The 8,836-nt window shown below is 42.5% G+C and overlaps 1 pseudogene; it reads left to right on the top strand.

Moving 5' to 3' along the window:
- The first annotated feature begins 6,669 nt into the window (after positions 1-6,669).
- LOC129681797 (splicing factor YJU2-like) lies at positions 6,670-7,610 on the top strand (annotated as a pseudogene).
- The last annotated feature ends 1,226 nt before the right edge of the window (positions 7,611-8,836 follow it).

The raw sequence follows: 8,836 nt of genomic DNA, 5'->3' as shown, positions 1-8,836 counted from the left end.
AAGTGTGTTTTGATTCTGTGCTTTAGAGGTTTCAGCTGATGACCAACTGGTTAGGTTGGATTGTGTCTATGAAGCAGCATCTCAAGATAGAAATCATGGGACAGAGGATGACAGTTACCTCATGGTACCAAGGACGCACAGTTGGAGAGGGAGAGGAGAGTGGAATTGTGATTCAAATATCTTCTTTCAGGGCATGTCCTCAGTGGCCTACCTTCTTTCCACTAGACCCTATCTCCTAAAGATTCCTCCATCTCCCAGTATTGCCACCAAGTGGAGAACAACTCATGGAGACAGACCTTCCGGGACATTTTAGAGCCAACTATAGTCCTTCAGGTGCTCTCTCTTCACTCTATGATAATTGGTTCAGTCGCTATGAATTCCATCAAATGATCTTCCTTTCAGTCTCCCCTCCTCCTTTCCTATTTTGGAGGCTGAATACAGTCCCTACTTTTTGACGTTAACTGCTACCTTTTGTCTTTGACACCTTTTCTGCTGATTCTGCAAATTTTGTCACCCTAGCCCTCCAGGATACAGAGGCTAGACATTTCAGCATGTCTTTGACGCTTAACACCCTGTGCCTTAAACTCCCTGCTGCTATGGATTGTGGCAGGAATTATCCCACCCCTCTCCTAGCTGCTGTTATTTTTCACTGAAGTCAGTCTAGATTCTCAAAGCTCAGTAGACTCTGTTCCCCAAATTCAGCTTTTCAACAATCTGCATTTGAAATAAGGTTTCTGTTTTGCTAATTTTTACTTTTATTAAATATCCCAAGAGGTAACCTTTTAGGAACCTATATTTGCTTTTCAGTACACTAAAATTACGTGGTGCCCGTGAAACCTGAAGAGGCTAAAATGGAAGTGACTAACTACCAAGTGTAGAGAGAGCATTAATTAAAGTGTCTCACAGCTAAATCTTCTCTATTAAGGAGATAAATTAGAACTGTTGGAATTTACGGAGGCCAATTTTGAGACAGCAAAATAAATCCTATTATTATTCATACCCTGAAAGTAGGTTGATACAATTGTAGGCAAATGTCAGTAAATTTTGTGAAACCAGTTATTTATATAAATGGCTATTAAGTGGAGGACAATTCAGTTCTTGCTGCTATTCGTTAAGGACATTGTTTGCTTTTCCTTTAATTTCCATTTAGTTCCAAACTTAAGCCCTTGTGCCAAGCACATGAAAGGGCCATACCTTAAGGACTGCTGCTGACTCTGTGTTCAATGCTCCAATGACAGACCTCTCATTTCACTGCCTTTTCTCCATTCAAAAAATCCAGAGTTTTGGCCCTAAGATTGTTTAGTAGATAAAAGCCCTTCTATCAAGCATGGCAGTCTGAGTTCAAATCCTGATACCCACTGGGTAGAAAGAGAGATCCAACTTCCAAGAGTCATCATCCCGTTTTCACAAAACATGCCACGGCACACCCCACCCCCACTACACCACTGTCACACATGCACAGGCATAAAACTTTTCTTCCACAAAATTTTATTGATTTTTTAAAAATTATTTTTATATGGACAAAGAATTATTAAATAAAAATGTAATAATGTTTTAATTTGAAAGGTGACCAATGTTCACAGATTGGGTAAATGTGCTCTTTCTAATTTCTTTTGTAAATATAAATATTTTAGAAATTAAAAATAAAAATCTAACCACCTGCTCTTTGTTCACCTCCCCCTTTGTTCACCTCCCCTTGGTGAGGTAACCACAGAGAGAAAGGATCCTGACAGTCCTGATAAGACCTGATAGGGTAGGGTGACCTCCCCTATCAGTGGACTAGGGGAAAGACATGGGTGGGGGGACAGGAGAGATGTGAAAGGGGGCTACAATTGTAATTATTAATAATAATAAAAGAAAACAAAACAAATCTAACCACCAGGGGCAATCAAGAAACATTCTTGTTTGTTTGTTTGTTCTTTGTTTTTGTAGACAAAGAACTCTTTTCTCTATGTAGCCTTAGCTATCCTGGAACTAGCTCTGTAGACCAGGCTGGCTCTGAGCTCACAGAGATCTGCCTGCCTTTGCCTCCTGAGCACACATTAAACATTCCTGACAGTGACAGAACTTGTGTTACAGAAATTGCTTTTCTTCCCATCGTTGATCACTGTGAGGAATTTCAGACAACCAAATAATCTACATTTTCCAGTAATCACTTTCCCAAACCTCCATCTAAGTACCATTAAGTAATTTAATGTCTTAAAGCATTGTTCAAAATCTCACTCATGCTTATATCTGCTTTGTCTACTGCTAATTTCAGCTTCTGACTCATGGAACAAATAAAAGCCAGTCTTAGCCATGAATGTGGCTAACCTGTTTTAACTCCACTTCTCTGCTGGAAATCTCCTGCACTGGGAGATTTCTCTGGTAATCTCTTGCCACAGCCACTCCATTCTGTATATGCTTTGATGTGCTGATATGTTCTTGTCATTCTTTCCTGAGCCTTTTCAGTCACACCCCTTCCAGTTACCCAGGCTCTGTGCTTTTAAATCCTTCTTGACCATTCCCCAGGAGGCTCCTAATCAAACAAAGGCTCATTCTTGTACCTTTAACCTCTTCATAGTCCCTCTTTTTCCCATTCTTCCCATTTCATCTATTACTGACTTGCATAAAGCCAACACGTTTGCAAGCTTTTCTTGCTCCCTGCATATTTGTCCTATCTGTGATCTTAAACAGCCAGGATTATGTTCCCCAGGAACATCCAACAGGTGCCACAGAGACTGCTGGTTGGGAATAACCTTCACATGTCTTTACTTCTCACTCACACTTCCTAGTCTGGCCAAAAGAGCCCTTCATAAGACTGGGACAGTCTTTCATCTTCTGAGGCTGTGACAAATGGATGCCCTGACACTGCTGCGGTTGATACATCTCTGCTCATTTTGTTCCCACAGCCTGGGCTGTTCTCGCCATCACGCTGAGCTGCTGAGCTCATCTTCCACAATGCTCAGTAGTGCCGCCGGCCGTCTCCTAACACACCAGTCAAAAGCAACCAAGCATGCTCTACACAGCTAAATTATACTTCTTACAGTGCCCACACTACTTCAATCACTTTGCTTCCCACAGAGTCCAGTGGGTCACTTTCATTTTCTCCATTAGATACACCTACCTTCCCTATTCCCTGCCCTAAGCACTTGGCAGAGCACCATGTCTATGATAGGAGCTCCAAGACATTTGCAGAGATGGAACTACCTGTGATCCAAACTAATGTTTTAAAGGCTAATGTTTTAAAGTGATCTTCACAGTATCTTTGAAATGTATAATGGAATGTAAAATATAATTCATCTCACAAAGGTCACAGTAGCCGGAGCAGAATTAATAATTATAAAAGCAACATACTGTTTTTTTTTTTTTTAAAAAAAAAAAAAACTAGCAATGGTAGCAGTAGGGCTTATCTTTCCTTGACAGCTTTTGAACTGAATACTGCATGAGTCAGTTTCCAGAAAGCCAACATACACAACATTCTTGTTTCAAAATTTATGATCCTTCACTGGCACTTCATTTTGTTGACAAAAGTCAAGCCTAAATTAATAGGTCCTTCTCTCCGTTTAATCTGATAATGACAAGTTTTCATAGTACTACTGAGTTTATCCAGTTTGTTTGGCTGTGGGAGTCTAGGTATTTCCTAAGTTGGCTGGCTACTTTATAGACTCTGCCCCTAGACCCGGAAGTAGCCCTAGATATGTTTGCCAGTTTGCCAGTGGCATTAGTGTTCTAAATGAAGTGTGTCTTCGATTCCTTGGGACATTTGGTATGTGGTCACAGCTGAGCTTTGTGCATATCCTAGTACCTTACACTCGTGAACATAATCCATAATGTGCCTAAAATGCTGCTCTCTACATCTCTCTGCTGTACTAACGATATTTAAAATTGTTAAGAGTCAATGACTCTCTTAGGTGTCACAAAGGCATTGTAAGGTATGCTTTTGTCTTGAGATCTCCTTTTAAAAGCAGCACACGAGTCACACTGACTCTCTGTGCCCACCGGCATAGCGAACATCACTGCATAGCACTGTGAGATGTCTGATGAAGCAAGTACCCCAGATTAAATCATGGCACTGTGTTTTCCCTGGAACCCTTAAAAATAGTATTAGTTCACACACAGTCCAAACTAATCTTTCTCTTAAATGTTTAAATGTAAGACAGGTCTGTGTGTATCTCTCAGGATGCTTCTATCGCTGCCTCTTCCAATTTTTTTTTCCCAAAAGCAGCTTAGAGTTCCTGACATTTACAACCAGTGAGATAATGAAGCCTCAATATGTCATATCCCAGAATTCCCACATAAAAATTATCAGCTGGATAAAATTTTCAGCTGGGCTTATTTTATTGGCTGAAGTGACTGAGGTTTTGACTAGATATTGTTAAGAACAGGTACCAGACCATTCTGAAAGTAGCTACCAGGCACAACAGGGAGAAACATTGTACATTTGGTAGTATGAACACTAGAGGAGATTTCACATTTAAAGTCGTGAAACAAGAGAGCTGTGGAGTGCCATGCTGTAAGCTGTTGAATTTGGTTGAAATATTTAATGCCTTATCAACTTATATTTGTGTAAAAAGCAATATTTTGGAGGCAATATCCTGGTTTTGCTGTTCTTAGAAAAACTGAAAGTTAACTGGGAGCATCTTAAAAGCTTTTAATGTTTGCAAACACATATAGAGAGTACCCAAGGTTCATAAAAGGCCTAATGATTTGACAAACAATGAAAATAGGATCTACATCATAATAAGTTTCAGCATAGAGAATTTAGTGCCCTGCTAAAAGACATAAGATTTCAGTTAAAATCCTGCCCCTGGGAGGACTAGCACTGTGTGGACTTCTTTCAGCACACCCATCTTCAGATGGTGATATTACAAACCCTTATGGTTTGGCCCAGAAACGTCAGTACTTATCCCTGCTTACACAATCCCACTCTGTCTCCTTTTATTTATTTCCTTATTTATTTTGCCAAAGTCTTCAAAAGAAGAAAGGGTCACTTTAAACTCCCATACTTATTTCAAACGAGGGGAGGTATATTCATGGTTTTTACATTTTGGGGAGTATTTAATGCAAGCATTAAAATGTTGACACTTTTATAAACTATCTGTACCAGAGAGAATAATGACTCGGAGAGAGATATGAGCTGAGTAAAGTCGTAAGGTACTGATGTTGGCTCACAGTCATGGCTAGGATGTTTTTTTTTTTCCCCCTTCACTGATTCAAGCATTTATCTAGTACTCATTGTAGTAAAGGGTGTTCCAAGTATAGAAAGGTGAAGAGCTTGTGAGTCCTACTCTCCAGGAGCTGGGAGGCAATGCCTCCAGCAAGCTTGCCAAAATGTGGGTCACAAGCTGTAACTGATGTGGAGGTCATCAAAAATCTGGTCACAATAAAAGTTATCCAAAGGCCTGGTAATCAAAAAGTGATTCATGATCAAATGTCCAGTGCATCTCGTTGCTTCAAGAGGCAGCAGATTGAGTTATCACCTGACTTCATTAAAGCCTTGGTTCTGAACACAAATTATGTCCACTTTACACTGTAATGCCATGGAGTACAAAGTACAAAGAGTAGAAAGTGATCTAAATGAAATGTAGTGATCTAAATGAAGTATGTCTTCGTTTCCTTGGGATATTTCATATGTGGTCATACTGAGCTTTGTGCATATCCTAGTACCTTATGCTCATGAACATAATCCATAACGTGCGCCTAAAATGCTGCTTTCTACATCTCTCTGCTGCACTTACGATATTTGAAATTGTCAAGAGGCCATGATTCTCCTGTCACATAGGCATTGTAGGGCATGTTTTTGTCTTGAAATCTCCTTTTAAAAGCAACAACACACGAGTCACTCTCTCTGTGCCACCAGCATAGTGAACATCACTGCAATAAAGAACACTGCACCTCAGCTTAATCCCAGACGAACTGTGTTACTAATTGCAGTGTATTCCTGTACATACAAAGTTTCCCGCTCTTATGGGCACACCGTAGCTAAGTATTATTAGTATTATGGTATTATTAGTCAGTGTGAATCTGATCCCACATCTATAGATCACGCTGTAGTGTTGTGATCTGTGTGGGTTGCTGGCACCAAGCCGTCTGTTGACTCATAACTTTTGATTAGGAACTCTTGTCTTGTGCCGGGTCAATACCCTGCAGGTAGACCTGAGAGGGTGGTGGTCAGTCCAGCTGGGCCCCCTCCTTGGCTGTGCAGGATGGTGAGTGTTGACAGCCTAAACCTCCTCAGATGCCCCAGGGAATAAAACACCGAGCCTGGAGATCCGTCGAAGCAGGAACTTGGTTAATTGAATTAAGTAGCCCCTTTTATAGGTTTGAGTCAAGGGGCAGAATTAAGGAAGTGAGGTAAGATGACATAGAGGGCGAGGTTAAGTGGTACAAGGATAGGTGGGCCAGTCACAAAACTCCATGTCACAGTTACCAGGCAGGGTTAATTTTAAGGCGGATATGCTGAGTCACTAAGGCGGATACGCTGAATGAATCATTTTTGCCCGGAAGTGGCGCCTGCCTTTTAAATTGGAAGCTAAAGACAAGTCTCCTGACTCGAGCCAGGCTCAGGTAGATGCAGCAGGCCGTATCAGGCTCAACATTTCCCCCTTATACAGCACCTGGCCTGAGAAACACCAGGAGAAGCAAAGAGGACTGCTTGTTCGCTTGTTGGAGGAACAGGAAGCAAAGATGTCTGAGCGGAAAGTTTTAAACAAATACTACCCACCTGACTATGACCCATCAAAGATCCCGAAACTCAAGCTACCCAAGGACCGGCAGTATGTGGTGCGGCTGATGGCCCCCTTCAACATGAGGTGTAAGACATGTGGCGAATACATCTACAGGGGGAAAAAGTTCAACGCGCAAGGAAACTGTCCAGAACGAGACATACCTGGGCCTGCCCATCTTCCGCTTCTACATCAAGTGCACGCGCTGCTTGGCCGAGATCACCTTCAAGACAGATCCAGAGAACACTGACTACACCATGGAGCATGGCGCCACACGCAACTTCCAGGCCGAGAAGCTTCTGGAGGAGGAGGAGAGGCGGGTGCAGAAGGAGCGTGAGGATGAGGAGCTGAACAACCCCATGAAGGTGCTAGAAAACCGCACCAAGGACACAAAGCTGGAGATGGAGGTGCTGGAAAACCTGCAGGAGCTGAAGGACCTGAACCAGCGGCAGGCCCATGTGGACTTCGAGGCCATGCAGTTGCAGCACCTCCTGTCACAGGAGCAGCAGAGACAGCAGCAGCAGCAGGAGAATGAGCGTGAGACGGCGGCCTTGCTGGAGGAGGCTCGCCACTGTAGGCTTTTAGAGGATTCTGAATCGGAGGACGAGGCGCCACCTTCCCGACCCTTGGCAGCCGCCAAGACTCAACCCCAAGGCCATCCTCGACAAGGTTCCAAAGGCCAAAAGGAAGGCAGAGGGCCTAGGCAGCAGGGCACAGCTGGCTGCCATGGTTGTGCCAAAGAAGGTGAAGATGGAAGCCAATGGGGACTCAGAGCAAGTCCAGGTGCCCACCGTGAGTGCCCTGGAGAGCAGGAAGGCAGCAGCCCCTACACCATGGTCACCTGGTGCCTCCTCCCTGAGCCAGCTGGGTGCATATGTGGACAACGAGGACAGTGACAGCTGAGCCCCAGGTTCGATTTCCTGAAGGGGAGGCTAGTATGCTTCTTGCCAGCTCTGGTGACACGGGCTGGTAGGATTTGCTGAAGGAGGCAGAGGCAGGAGGATTTAAATGCATGGCTATTTGTACTTTATGTATAGAAGACAATGGTTTTGAACTTATAAAGCACAGCCTTCATTAATTGTATGAACTTTTCTGCAACTTCTTGTGAATATCTTGGGTTTGTTCAGTAAGAAATTCTGTATATTATTGAATAAAATAATCATGTGATTACTAAGAGTAATGAACTTAATGTGGATATTTGCGGGATTATTTATCTACAGATAAAGCAACAAGATAGCTCTATATTCGGTTAAAATACGAGTTTATTTTCCCAAGTGTCCAGAATAATTAAAATTATCAGAACCAGAAATATATTACGTGGTACCACTTTTTGTTTTTCTTTTTTTTTTAATCCCATTTGGAAGAAGATTCAGCCACTGGAGAGAGTGAATTGTGCCTAGATATTTCCATTGCAGGCTGTATTATAAAGGTCTAACCGTGCTTCTTTCAAATATGATGAGAAGAAGTTTGACACTGCCTTTTCATATGTATGTTTTGTCTAGTTAATATATGTATTTTATAGAAAACATATATAATATATATTATACATAGGATATATAATTAAATGATGTATAAATTAAAACATTTTATCTGTATTCCTAATTATGTCCCTGTACACCTGGGCCTCAAAAGTTCCTGTCTTTAGCTTCTCATTTAAGAGGGGCCACTTCTGGGCAAAAGTGACTCAGCATATCCGCCTTAAAATTAACCCTGCCTGGTAACTGTGACATGGAGTTTTGTGGCTGGCCCACCTCTCCTTATACCACTTAACCTCTCCTTCTAAGTCATCTTACCTCACTTCCTTAATTCTGCCCCTTGACTCAAACCTATAAAAGGGGCTGCTTAATTAAATAAACCAAGTTCCTGCTTTGACAGATCTCCCTGCTCCATGACTTATTCCATGAGGGAGAGGTTTGGGCCATTAACACTTGCCATCCTGCTCAGCCATGAAAGGAGTCCAGCTGGATTGGACACTCTCCTCTCAGCTTCACCTGGTGGTTACCGACCCAGCAGACTGGTGTCCAAAGTGGGGCTCAGCTGTCACTGGCCTCACTGTCCCCATATGCACCCAGCTGGCTAAAGACAGGTCTCTAAACTCAAGCCAGGCTCAGGTAGATGCAGCAGGCCTT

Source organism: Psammomys obesus, unplaced genomic scaffold (genome assembly GCF_907164565.1).
Source record: "Psammomys obesus unplaced genomic scaffold, mPsaObe1.curated_primary_1811, whole genome shotgun sequence".
Lineage (NCBI taxonomy): Eukaryota > Metazoa > Chordata > Mammalia > Rodentia > Muridae > Psammomys > Psammomys obesus.
The sequence above is the reverse complement of the archived record's forward strand: the minus strand, read 5'-3'. Positions and strand labels throughout refer to the sequence as shown.